This window comes from Spermophilus citellus (genome assembly GCF_964194105.1).
Source record: "Spermophilus citellus genome assembly, chromosome: 3".
Classification (NCBI taxonomy): domain Eukaryota; kingdom Metazoa; phylum Chordata; class Mammalia; order Rodentia; family Sciuridae; genus Spermophilus; species Spermophilus citellus.
The window spans coordinates 204,551,439-204,564,932 of NC_138184.1; positions in this window are offsets into that span (position 1 = coordinate 204,551,439).

A 13,494-nucleotide genomic window follows, 5' to 3' on the forward strand; every position below is an offset into this window, starting at 1 on the left:
TTGGAGTATGAGATTAGAAGATAAGATCTGGGTGCTAGATATGTGTGTTGCATTGAGATGGCCATTGTTTCCAGGTCTTCACAGCTGAAAACCAAGAAATGTATAGTAAGCAGTACGCATACAAATATCTATGCATATTTATATTTTTATGAAGCGGTATCTATGTTAGACTAAACATCCCATATTGATGTCACAGTTATAATCAATTTTTGTATGGGTCATTCTAGCCTTCTCCCTTTTGCTATGAACTTGAACTCCAACACTGAGAACTCTGGTTCCCATTATGCATAATTCCTTTGTTTTGTTATTCAGTTTCTTGGTGGTAAATGTATAATACTTTCAGAATGCTTAAGAGCTCCCCCCATGAGAAACCACTTTATCAACTATATACCATGCTTACATCCAGTTATTTTTGCTGTTAGTCTCACAGAATACAAATTTCAAAGGTCACTTAGATCAACAATCTCCTTCAGTTAGATTATTCATAAATTTTTACTATAGTTAGATTACTTTTATGTAACAGTTTATAATTCATCCTGAAATTTTCAAATTCCTAAAAGTTTAGAAATTTATTTAATATTTAAGGTTAATTTACAAAAATTTTTGTAGTTTAAAATAATCATAATGTATGTATTCTCCATTGAATTATAATACAAAATACTTTACCTTAAAAAGAATCTCATTTTACTTGTTAATTCTCCAGACTGCTCCTGAACAACTGATCTGTTTGTCTCTTTAGTATTGATTTTTCCAAGATGTCATATAAATAGAATCACATAGTATGGAGCTTCTAAAAACATGCTTATTTTACTTTGAAATATGCAATTAAGATTTACCCATGTTTATGTGGTTTTAGAGCTATTTTTTTTTGTTCAAATTATGATTTTTGTTTACTTTATAAAAAAAAAATCTATGTATTAAGCAGGAAATTTTGAATTTTGATGTTTTCCCAGGCTATTGACATAGAGTACAGTCTATACTTGTTATGCTGGGCAGCGGCAACAAGCTATACTCCCAGTCAACCCTGCAATCATGAAGGTATGTAACCAGTTGTTCAGTCGATAGTGTACTATTATTGCTAAGCTATGATGTGCAGTGGGTTAGGTGTGTTAAATGCATTTTTATGATATTTTCATTTTACAAAGATTTTTTTAAGACATAATCCATAGCAAATTGAAGAGTGTCTGTATTGTGTTTTCTGTTCTAAGTATTCTGTCTTTTCATATATACTCTGGATTTGGTGAGTTCATAGCTACAAAAAAATAGTTTGCTGGAATTTTGAGTGGAATTGCATTGAAGAATCCACAAATCATATTGTAAATAATTAAAATATTACAAAATATTGAGTTTTTCAATACATAAGTATGCTGTATCTCTTTATTTAGATCTGTGATTTCATTCATTAGTGTTTTGTAGTCTTATGAAAATAGACTTGTGCATACTTCCTTAGATGTATGCTAAATATTTCATTTTATTGGTACTATTATAAATAGTGTTAGGTTTTAAATGTAAAATTCAAATCACTCTTGGTGGGATATAAGAAAGCAATTGAATTTTACAAATTAACTTTGTATCTTGTTTCCTTGCTATACATACATGTAAGTTCCATTAGTTCTTTAATTCTTTAAGAGTTTCTACCTAGATAATCATGCCATGTACAAATAAAGACAAATTTTCTTTTATTTCCAATATATATACTTTTAATTTTTTCTATACTTCCAGTTAAATGTTAAATTAAAATGGGAAGAGAGGATGCCCTTGCGTTTATCCCAATATCAGGGAGAAAGCATCCTGTTTCCCACCATTAAGTAATATGTTAGCTGCAGGTATTTTGTGATGTTCTCAATTGAGTTTAAGTAGTTGTCCTTCATCCATGTTTTATGAGACTTGTTGCTATTATGAATGGGTGTTACAGTTTGTCAAATGTTTTTCTCTGACTCTATTGATACAATAGGGTAATTTTTCTTCAGCCATGGTTGCTAATTACATTGACTATTGAATGTTAAACCAGCCTTTTATTGATGAAAGAAGTCCCAATTGGTCCTTTTGCATAATATTTTCTACAATTAGATTTTATTTTGTTAATGTTTGGCTAATTGATTTTGCTAATATTTTGTTAGAATTTTTATGTTCACGAAATATACTTGTAAATTTTCATTCGTGTATTTGTCTTGTTTTGCTCTTGGAGTAACTTTGAAATTATTGAGTTATAAAGTATTCCATCTGATTCTAAGCTCTAAAACAGATCGTGGGAAATTAACATCATTTCTTTTTAAAGTATGTGTTAGAATTCACGAGTGAACTCATCTGAGCCTGGTGTGCACATGATGTTGCTCTCTTTCTTTTTCTTTGGAACTTCATTTATTATCTACTGCTTTCTTCTAGACTTTTCAGTTTATTTGAGGGGGAGCAGGTTTGGGTAATTTCCTTTCCAGGAACTAGTATATTTTACTGGTTTGTCAAACTTGTTGGTATAGAGTTGTTTTCACTATCACTTTATTAGCTTTTTAATGTCCAGGGTATCAGTAGTGATACTTCTTTCACTTCTAATATTTGCCCATAAACCAGATTTTTGTTTAGGTGATATCTTCTATTTTTTCATTGCTTTTTTTTAGCTCTAATTTTTGTTTTATTCTACAAACAAAAAGAAAAAGATGAAAGAAGGAAATTTGGAATGACACATCAGGCCCAGAGTCTGTTTGCTAAATCCTGCTTGCTTTAGACTTATTTGCTTTACATTCTCTAATTTTACACAGTGGAATCTTATTTTTGATTTTAGACCTTTCTTCCCCTTTAATGAATGTGTTTAATACTATTCGTTTCTCTCTAAGCATTGCTTTAGTTGCATTTTACAAATTCTGAAAGTAGTGTTTTCATTTTTTCTGTGTTCAAAATAGATTTGCAATATAATTTATCATTCTTTACTAGATTCATCATTTTATCAGTTCATGTAAAGCACAGAAATATTTCTTCCTTTTAAGTTTCTTTATCCTCCCCCATTTATAAAATAATTGTCTTTAATCTACTATGTACATTTAGATTTCTTTAGAGTGTTATAATTCTTCAAGTTCAAAACATAATTTGGGGACACCCACAGAGCCCAGGCAGGCCCAAGACAGCCCTGCCAACACCTATGGTGACCAGGTAGGCCTGGAAAAGCCCCCCCACTTCACCCATGGAGCCCTACACTGGATCTGGAGACAGCTGACAGCCACAACACTGCATGCTGCAGAGCTGCATCTTTGAACACATTGCCCAATGCCACCACCTGCATGCCCCCACCCCCACCTGACAATCCATTGCTGAAAGCAGCCGCCTTTATCTTGGAACACCTTTGTGGCCATCTTTAGTTGGGGCAACTCCCACCTTGGAATACTGGCTGGTCAGGTACCTATAGTCCCCAACTCCCCTGTCTCCCTGGAAGCTGCTAACCCTATATAGTGACCGACCAATGAAAAACAGCTCTCCAAGAGTTGGTGCCCAGCCCCAGATTGCAACCCACAAGACCTCTGGAGAGACAGGTCTCTGATAGGAAACAGAAAGGGAGAGGGTGAGTAAGATACAATTTAGAGACTAAATTGGAGACCAGGAACTGTGAGATCTACAGGCAATATAAGGAGATAAGACCAGGCACTCACATCACATGAATGGACCCCAAAGGATATCCTTTGGGTGCAGTCTCTCATTGGGGAACTGCAGTGCCATAACCCACTTCCAGGGACCCTACACCCAAGACCAATCCTCCTACACTGGTAACGTTCACTATCCTGAAGGTGGAGATACCAGCAAACAACAGACAACCTCACTTATTGGATAAGAAGTGAAGCAGAAAGATACTGATATCAAACCAAAACTATCCTATTTCTTCTTTTGAGATTTTTTTTCTTTTTTCTTCCTCTCTATTTTCCCACCTTCACATCCCCACATTCCCAATATTTATGAAAACAAGCACTTTTCATGAATTAGGATACTGAGGACTGAGATGTCTGAGTAATATGTTACAGTTGTGTTATATATTCTTTTATCTCCTATTTTAATTTTTTAAATTTTTCTTAATATTTATGTGTGTTTGTTTTATGTACTCTATTGTCTTCCTACTTTTCTCCCCAAAATCACTTCCTCTCTCTTCTCCTGCTACTAACAATCTTCTTTAGATTCCTCTTTCACACGTCCTAAGAACTAATAGCTTTATATCCTCACCTCCTACCCCCTCAACATCTCATTCTACACCTCACCCTCCAGTTCTTTGTCCTCCATAAGAAACTGTAAACCCTCTTGCAAACTTACTGTTTATATTGTAGCTAGTAACTGAACTCACCATTTCTGTATATTGTGACAAAACTGTAAATATTTTAATAGCAAATATTTGGTTTAAGGTTGTATATTATTTGCATTGGAATCTATTAACATTATTCTTCCCCTCAAAGGAGAGATATTGACCCTGTGGGGGCACTATGAGCCCCTGTAAAAACAGTAATGCCTCAGATCCTTATTGCTACAAGGGAAGACACACAAATAACAGAAAGAAAGAAAGAAAGAAAGAAAGAAAGAAAGAAAGAAAGAAAGAAAGAAAGAAAGAAAGAAAGGAAGGAAGGAAGGAAGGAAGGAAGGGAGGGAGGGAAAAGAAAGAAAAAAGGGCCCCAAACAAATCAAGATAGTATATTATTAGAATCCGTTCCTAGCACAACAGAAGAGATGATAGATAAGGAGTTTAGGATGTACATAATTAAAATGTTCTGTGAATTAAAGGATGATATAAGAGAACAAATAGAGGCATCAAAATATCATTTTGATAAAGAGCTACATAAGCAAATATAGGAAGCAAAAAGTTACTTCAATAAGGAGATACATGCTCTGAAAAACAACAGAAATCCTTGAAATGAAAGGAACAATAAACCAATTAAAAGGTCAATAGAAAGCATAACCAATAGATTAGACCACTTGGAAGACAGGACCTCAGACAATGAAGACAAAATATATAATCTTGAAAAGAATGTAGATCACACAGTGAAGATGGTAAGAAACCATGAGCAGAACATTGAAGAAATATGGGATAACATAAAAAAGACCAAATTTAAGAGTTATTGGGATAGAGGAAGGTATAGGAGTTCCAAGCCAAAAGAATGAGCACTCTGTAAAATAATAACAGAAAATTTAACAAACATTAAGAATGAATTGTAAAACCAAATACAAGAGGCTTACAGGTCACCAAATGTATAAAATTACAATAGATCCACAACAAGGCATTTTATAATGAAAATTCCTAGCATACAGAATAAGAAGATATTTTAAAAGCCACAAGAGAAAGGAGTCAGATTATATATAAGGGGTAAACAATTAGGCTATGTGCAGATTTTTCAACCCAGACTCTGAAAGTTAGAAGACCCTGGAACAACATATACCAAGCTCTGAAAGAAAACGGATGCCAACCAAGAATCATATATCCAGCAAAATTATGCTTTAGACTTTGAGGATGAAATAAAAATCTTCCTTGATAAACAAAAGTTAAAAGAATTTACAACTAGAAAGCCTGAACTGCAGAACATCCTTGGCAAAATATTCCATGAGGAGGAAATGAAAAAGAACAATGAAAATCAACAGAGGGATTTATTACACTAAAGGAAATACGAATCAAAGGAGAAACCAAGTCATGTTAAATACCCAAAATAAACAGAATTGGCTGTGAATAAATCATCTTTCAATAATAACCCTGAATGTTAATGGCCTAAACTCATCAATCAAAAGACATAGGCTGGCAGAATTGGATTTTAAAAAAAGACTCAACATCATGCTGCCTCCAAGAGGCACATCTTAAAGGAAAAGACATCCACAGACCAAAGGTGAAAGGTTGGGAAAAAACATACCACTCACATGGAATGTGGAAGCAAGCAGAGGTCTCCATCCTCATATCAAATAAAGTAGACTTCAAGCCTAAATTAGTCAAAAGGGATAAAGAAGGACATTTCATACTGCTCAAAGGAACCATACATCAATAAGACTTAACAATTATAAATATATGTGTCCCGAACAATGGAGCATCTACTTTCATCAAACAAACTCTTCTCAAATTCAAAAATTAAATAGACAACAACACAATAATTCTGGGTGAATTTAACACACCCCTTTCACCACTAGATAGATCTTCCAAACAAAAGCTGAACAAAGAAATGATAGAACTTAAAATACAATCAATAATTTAGACTTAACTGACATGTATAGAATATTTTCTCCATCAACAAGTGAATATACTTTCTATTTATCAGCACATGGATCCTTCTCCAAAATAGACTATATATTATGCCACAAAGCAACTCTTAGCAGATACAAAATAGTGGAGATACTACCCTGCATTCTATCAGATCACAATGGGATAAAATTAGAAATCAATGATAAAATAAAAAATAAAAGCTACTTCAACACCTGGAGACTAAGTAATATACTACTGAATGAACAATAGGTTACAAAAGACATCAAAGAGGCGATTAAAAAATTCTTGGGCTGGGGATGTGGCTCAAGCTGTAGCACGTTTGCCTGGCCTGCGCCAGGTGCTGGGTTCGATCCTCAGCACCACATAAAATAAATAAAGATGTTGTGTCCACTGAAAATTGAAAAATAATTATTTAAAAATTCATTCTCTCTCTCTCTCTCTCTCTCTCTCTCTCTCTCAAAAATTCTTAGAGGTGAATAAGAACACTAATACAACATATCAAAATCTCTGGGACACCATGAAGGCAGTACTAAGAAGAAAGTTCATTGCATGGAGTTCATTCCTTAGAAGAAGAAAAAATCAACAACAACAACAACAACAAAAAAAAAAAAAAAACGAATTAACATTACATCTGAAAGCCCTAGAACAAAAAAGAACAAATCAACACCAAAGGCAGCAGAAGATAGGAAATAATTAAAATCAGAGCTGAAATCAATGAAATTGAAACAAAAGAGACAATTGAAAAAATAAACATAACAAGAAATTGGTTCTTTGAAAAAATAAATAAAATTGATAAACCCTTAGCCATACTAAGGAAGAGAAGGAGAGAGAAAACTCAAATAACTAACAATCATGATGAAAAAGGAAATACCATGACAGACACTACAGAAATACAGAAGGTAATTAGAAATTATTTTGAAAATTTGTTCTCCAATGAAATAGAAAATATTGAAGGCATCGACAAATTTCTTGAATCATATGATTTGCCCAAACTGAATCAGGATGATATACACAAGTTAAACAGATCAGTTTCAAGCACTGAAATAGAAGACACCATCAGAAGCCTGCCAACCATGGAATGCCCAGGGCGAGATGGATACACAGCTGAGTCTACAAGACCTTCAAAGGAGAATTAATACTAATACTCCTCAAATTATTTCAATAAATAGAAAAAGAGGGAGCACTTTCAAACTCATTCTGTGAGGCCAATATCACCCTGATTATAAAACTAGACAAAGACACATCAAAGAAAGAAAACTTCAGATCAGTATCTCTAATGAACATAGAGGCAAAAATTCTCAATGAAATTCTGGCAAATTGAATACAAAAACATATCAAAAAGATAGTGCACCATGATCAAGTGGGGTTTATCCCAGGGACTTAAGGTTGGTTCAACATACAGGACATCAATAAATGTAATTCATCACATCAATGGACTTAAATATATAAGAATCATATGATCATCTCAATAGACACAGCTATTAAGAATACAAACAACAGTAAGTATTGGTGGGGAGAAAAGGCACATTTATACATTGCTGGTGGGACTGCAAATTGGTGCAGCCAATATGGAAAACAGTATGGATATTCCTCGGAAAACTGGGAATGGAACCACCATTTGACCCAGCTATCTCACTCCTTGGTCTATACCCAAAGGACTTAAAAACAGCATACTACAGGAACACAGCCACATCAATGTTTATAGCAGCGCAATTCAAAATAGCTAAACTGTGGAACCAACCTAGATGCCCACCAGTTGACATGGATAAAGAAAATTTGATATATATATATATATACATACACACACAAACATACACACACACACACACACACACACACATACATCCACACAATGGAATACTATTCAGCATTAAAAGAGAATAAAATCATGGCATTTGCAGGTAAATGGTTGGAGCTGGAGAAAATAGTGCTAAGTGAAGTCAGCCAATTTCAAAAATCCACATGCCAAATATTTTCTCTAATATAAAGATGCTGATTCATGGTGGGTATGGGGGACAGAATGAAAGGAATAGATGAACTTTAGATAGGGTAAAGGGGAGGGAGCATGGGGGTAGGAAAAATGGTCAAATGAGATGGTCATCATTACCCCAAGTACATGTATAAAGACATGAATGGTGTGACTCTACTTTGTGTACAACCAGAGACATGAAAAATTGTGCTCTGTATGCATAATATGAATTGAATTCTGGTGTCATACATAACAAATTAGAATAAATTTAAAAAAACATAATTTGGGCAATAATGAGAAGACCTTGTTGTATTTACCAATTACTATCTTATTTCTTACTGGTGTTTCATTCCAAAGTTCCTTTATATTTATAGATTTTTCTTTAGTTATTCTTCTAGGAAAAGGCTTTTCTTTAAGTATTTGAAGTATATAGTGTGATTTCCATTTGAGATCCAAAGACTTGTCATACAAAATTTACTGTTATATAATTGTTTTTCCCCTGTAGTTAAGGTTCATTGGGCCCACTTTTATAAGCCAGAATAATCTCCTTATCTAAAGTCAATTTGACTAGTGAAATTCTCTCTGGGACTTTAGTTCATTTTTCTCCAAGTAGCATAACATATTCAAAGGTACTGGATGTGAGCCTCTTGTGAAGGGGGCATTATTATGACTACCACAGTCCAAATAATAGCCTTCAAATATTCACATCCATAGCTTATTAAAAATGTATTACCTCCTCCAAAAATCTGCTAAAATCTTAACCTTTGTGACATTAACTCAAATTCAAACTCTCATCTAGATTCTAGAACCTCAAAAGTCCCAAATCTCATCATCTAAATATTATAAACCAAGTGGGGTGAATTCCTGGGCAGAATACATCCTGAGGCAAAATTTTTCTACATGGGTAGACCTGTGAAAGTCAAGACTCAAGTTACACAAATATATAATAGTGAGATGGGCATAGATAGAAGTTATAGATATCCACTCACAAAGTAGAAAAAAAAGTAGTAAAACATACTCCATTTGTTGTCATGGTTTGAGAATAGTCTCATGAAGTTCACTAATCCACTCTCTGTACTCATATTTCTGCCTCTGGGATCTTGTCATTTTCTGATTCAGTCATCTTTTTTTTTTTCATGAAAAGTAGAATGTTTGCAGTTGAGTCATTTTATCAGCTGGTATCTTGATTGTAGATTGTTTCCAGTGTAAGATCTTCTTTCATTTTGTCCTCTGTCACTTTTGGGCCAAACTGGTAGTGTTGCTACTCATTTAATAGTCTCTGGTATCGTATCATGTGTGTCTCCTTATGTATTGCATGAAGGTTTACCCACTACATAACAGGTTTGTCTACAGAGCTTTCTGAGATAATCTCTTCTATTTTTATTTTCTGATGACTTAGCAAAGGGAATCAAGTAGTCAATCTTCAATTTAGCTAAGAGCCTTTTCTGTGACTGAATGCTGTGAACTTATAATCTTTTTGAGGAATTAAGCAAAGGTTATAAAGCCCACTCAGATTTTTTTCTAAAAATACTTCCTACAGTACTCTCTTAATTTGAGCATCTTTTGTCATCTCTGCAGGCTAATCATTTCCATAATAATTGTGCCCTGTTTCATTTTTGTTCAGCAATTTTCTCTTCAGTTTGACTCTTCTTGGATTTTACTAAAAGTAACATGAAGGAACCAGGCCATACCTTCAATACTTGCTTGGAAACCTGCTTAACTAAATTTCTAAAAATATTTTTCTTCTAAAGTCTCCATTTATCTTACTTTTATGTGTTTTTTTCCTTTGCCTTTACATTTCTTTTTATTATTATTTTTTATTTTGGTTGAATCTTTTTGTTTTACCATTTGATTCAAGCATGTTGATAGTTGCCTGTTGAAGCATTTACGTAAATGTCTTTTTTTAAACCTTTGTGATATAACTCTAATATTTCTATCACCTAAGGTTGAGACCTCCGTCACTTCACACAATCTACTGTTTGTTGTTCTTTTCAAATTCTATTTGATATCCTTCTGGTTCTAGATGTGATGAGTGATTTTTAAAAATTAAAATCTGGATATTTTGGATACTTTCCTATGAGATTCTTGATTGTATTCAATCCTTCCATTTTAATTGACTTTCACTGACTCTGTTTCAGCTGGGAAGAAGAAGTGCTGCTTCATTGCTGTCAGGTACATATAGAGTATGTTTTCTCCTTTTTTTTTTAAATTAATAGAGCTGACAACTTAATTTTCACATTTCACAATACCAATGGAAAGGTATTTTTTCTGATCAGCTTTTCCCCTTGAAAAACGATTCTGTCTTTGATAGGAAGAAGGAGGAAGTCTTCCTGGTCATGCTGTTATGAAACACCCAGTCACAGCTTCATGATTGCCTGGTAAATTAGAACAATTAATAAAAAATTGATCAAAAGAGGCTCCCGTCTATCCTTCTCTGTCCAGTTGAGTCATTCCTGGCAAAGTGAGTGCCATCAAGGAAGAGTGGGAGGACTTTTCATTGGAGTCCCAGGCATCATTGGCATGTGGCCTTCCATGGGTGGCTTCATTCCTGGAGAAGGTCCCCTGGGTTCATCCCAGGAGAAGGAAGGACCGTCATTGGCATCATGGGAAGACCTCCCATATGGGGTGCTGGCCTCAGGGCAAGGAGGACCCAGTGGACTAAGGGGAGACACGAAGATCACCCCTGCCAGAAAAGAACAGAGAGTGAAGGTATCTTTGCCGAATTGCAGCCATTGTTTTATCAATCAGGCTCTGAGTCTGCTCTGCCTTCCATTTCTGAAGGTAGTCTTTCACATTCTCCTTGTATTTCCTAAGATTGCAGTGTGGTTTATTTTTCTTTTTTCTTTTTTTTTTTTTTTTTTTTTTTTTTTTTTTTTTTTTAAGAGAGAGTGAGAGAGGAGAGAGAGAGAAAGAAAGAATTTTTAATATTTATTTTTTTTAGTTCTCGGCGGACACAACATCTTTGTTGGTATGTGGTGCTGAGGATCGAACCCGGGCCGCACGCATGCCAGGCGTGTGCGCTACCGCTTGAGCCACATCCCCAGCCCAATGTGTGGTTTATTTTTCACAGATGGAGAGCCATAGGTGATGTGTGTATTTCAGTAATCAAAATAAAACTTGGGTATATTGCTCTATGGCCATTGGTCTGTTTTCTCCATTTGAACTACATGAAAACTCAAGGGATTGTGTTCTCTTCTCATTAATGCTGGGGGCGAGTGGGGGATTTCACTGTCTGTGAAGTCTCTATTGGCACCACAAATATAGGGAGGTGTTATTGGCTGGCAGAGATGAGAGTCTGGTTCCATACTTGACTCTGATCAAACTTTTATCCCCTAGCATACATTAACTGGAGATATGTGAAGTGTGATTTTGGATGGGGCACAATAATTTTGCTGACAAAATCTAATATTTGCTCAGGAGATGACTGAGGTGAGGTAGGATAACCTGTTGTAGAATGTAAGAAGGTGAAGGAGGTAAGAGGATAAATTGCTGGACAAATTGTATATGTGGAGATTGAAATTTCCAAGGATTTTGGGCACAGCCTGAGAGGGAGATGAAAGTCACCAATTAAAGGCAAATTATCACACAGTTAAAAGAAAGTTTTAGTGAAAATATTTTTTGAGAAAATACAGAAAAATGATAAATTAAAAGTATGCCCAGGGCACTTACCTCATTCATGAGTCTCTGAGGTCTGTAAAGAATGGAGAAAAATGTTTTTATCAACAAGATATTAAGAGAAGTAGTGTTTGGGGGTTGCAGTGGGGTTTTGGTTAGGGCAAAAAGTATGAAGGGAACATTTAGAGAAAAGATAGAAGATGAGTAGACTGTATATGAGTTACCAAGGGAAATGGTGGGCTGGAAATCATAGTCATATAGGAAGTAGTATTGATGAGTAGATACACAGAAGTTTGATGTGCTTGTGTCTCCTCTTTTTGAACCTTGGAGTTTGGGAGGTGACTGAGATATATAGATGGAGGCATAAGATATAAGACTAGCTTTTATTGTTTTCCAGGCAAAGGAAAACCTTATAGCGGCCTCTTAGAATTCATCTTGGTGAAGTATTTGATGTCATAGCTTGGGATTCAAAGACCTTGAGTATCTATAGGCTTTCAAAAGTCTCAATAGATGGTATCCCAGCTGGGGACACTTTATTCAGAAACAATAGGAGTCTTCTGGCCTCATTGAAACTTGTTATAGAGTATATCTCAGCCAAGATTTGGCTAGGATTTACCAAGAGCACATAGATTTCTATTGATACCTTTGAAATCCCGAATACAATTTAAAATCTAGTCATAGAAAATATAGTTAATGTAAGATATATTGTGGAAGTTATGATGAGCATTACAAAAGTAAGTGAGTTATCAAGGGCTTATTTGAGAATGGTTTGTTGAAAAGGTATTAGAATTGCATATTAAAGGATATAACAATTTAGGTGAGAAGCCATTCTTGACAAAAAGATTATGGGAAAAGTTGAGATGGTTTCCCAGACTTACTGAGGAAATATTGCAAGACAGAGTGAAAAGAGAGAAGATATTACTACATGAAGAAAGTTACAAAATGAAGAGATATAAGAACAAAGAGGAGAGAAGGTGAAACAAATAAAAAAAATTTAAAGTATAAATAAAGTAAATTAGTAATTTTCTTTCTAACTTTATAAATCATCTGGAGAATCATGTTAAATTGCAAAATGTGATCTAGTAGTCTGAAGAAAAACCCCAAATCCTGCATTTCTAATAAGCTCCCACATGAGGCTAATGCTGCTAATTTTTGAACCAGACTTTGATAACTAAGGGGAAAGATGATATAGAAGTACAAAATAAAAGAAAGGAGGATGATGGGGTGAGGCAAAGAATATAGATTTCATTTCTGGTTCATTGCTTGGTACCCATCTACTCTATTTTGGTTTGGTATTGGACTGTATATAATCTCTGCTTTATTTACAGTATGGTGATAATTTAACAGTGGGAGATGAAGGTGGAATAATGGAGTAGGTGAAGTTAGGACATATGTGACACTTGGAAGGATTTAATGCTATTTTTCTTTTATTCAAGTGTGACCAGGTAGCTTCCAGTATCCTAGTATTTCACCAATGTGGGTATCCACCTTGGCACATTTTTTCCCTCCTTTTTACTACATCTATCTTTGATGGAAACTCAGTTGATATTAGGGAGAGAATTTAATTCAGCAAATTTACATGAATTTGAATGAGTATAATGCATTTAAACCTTTTGAGGCACTTGAATTGTAGAGACAGGATTGCTTAACCAAGAGTAACAAAAATCTTTAATACTACATTATTATTTGAGTGAGACTCACT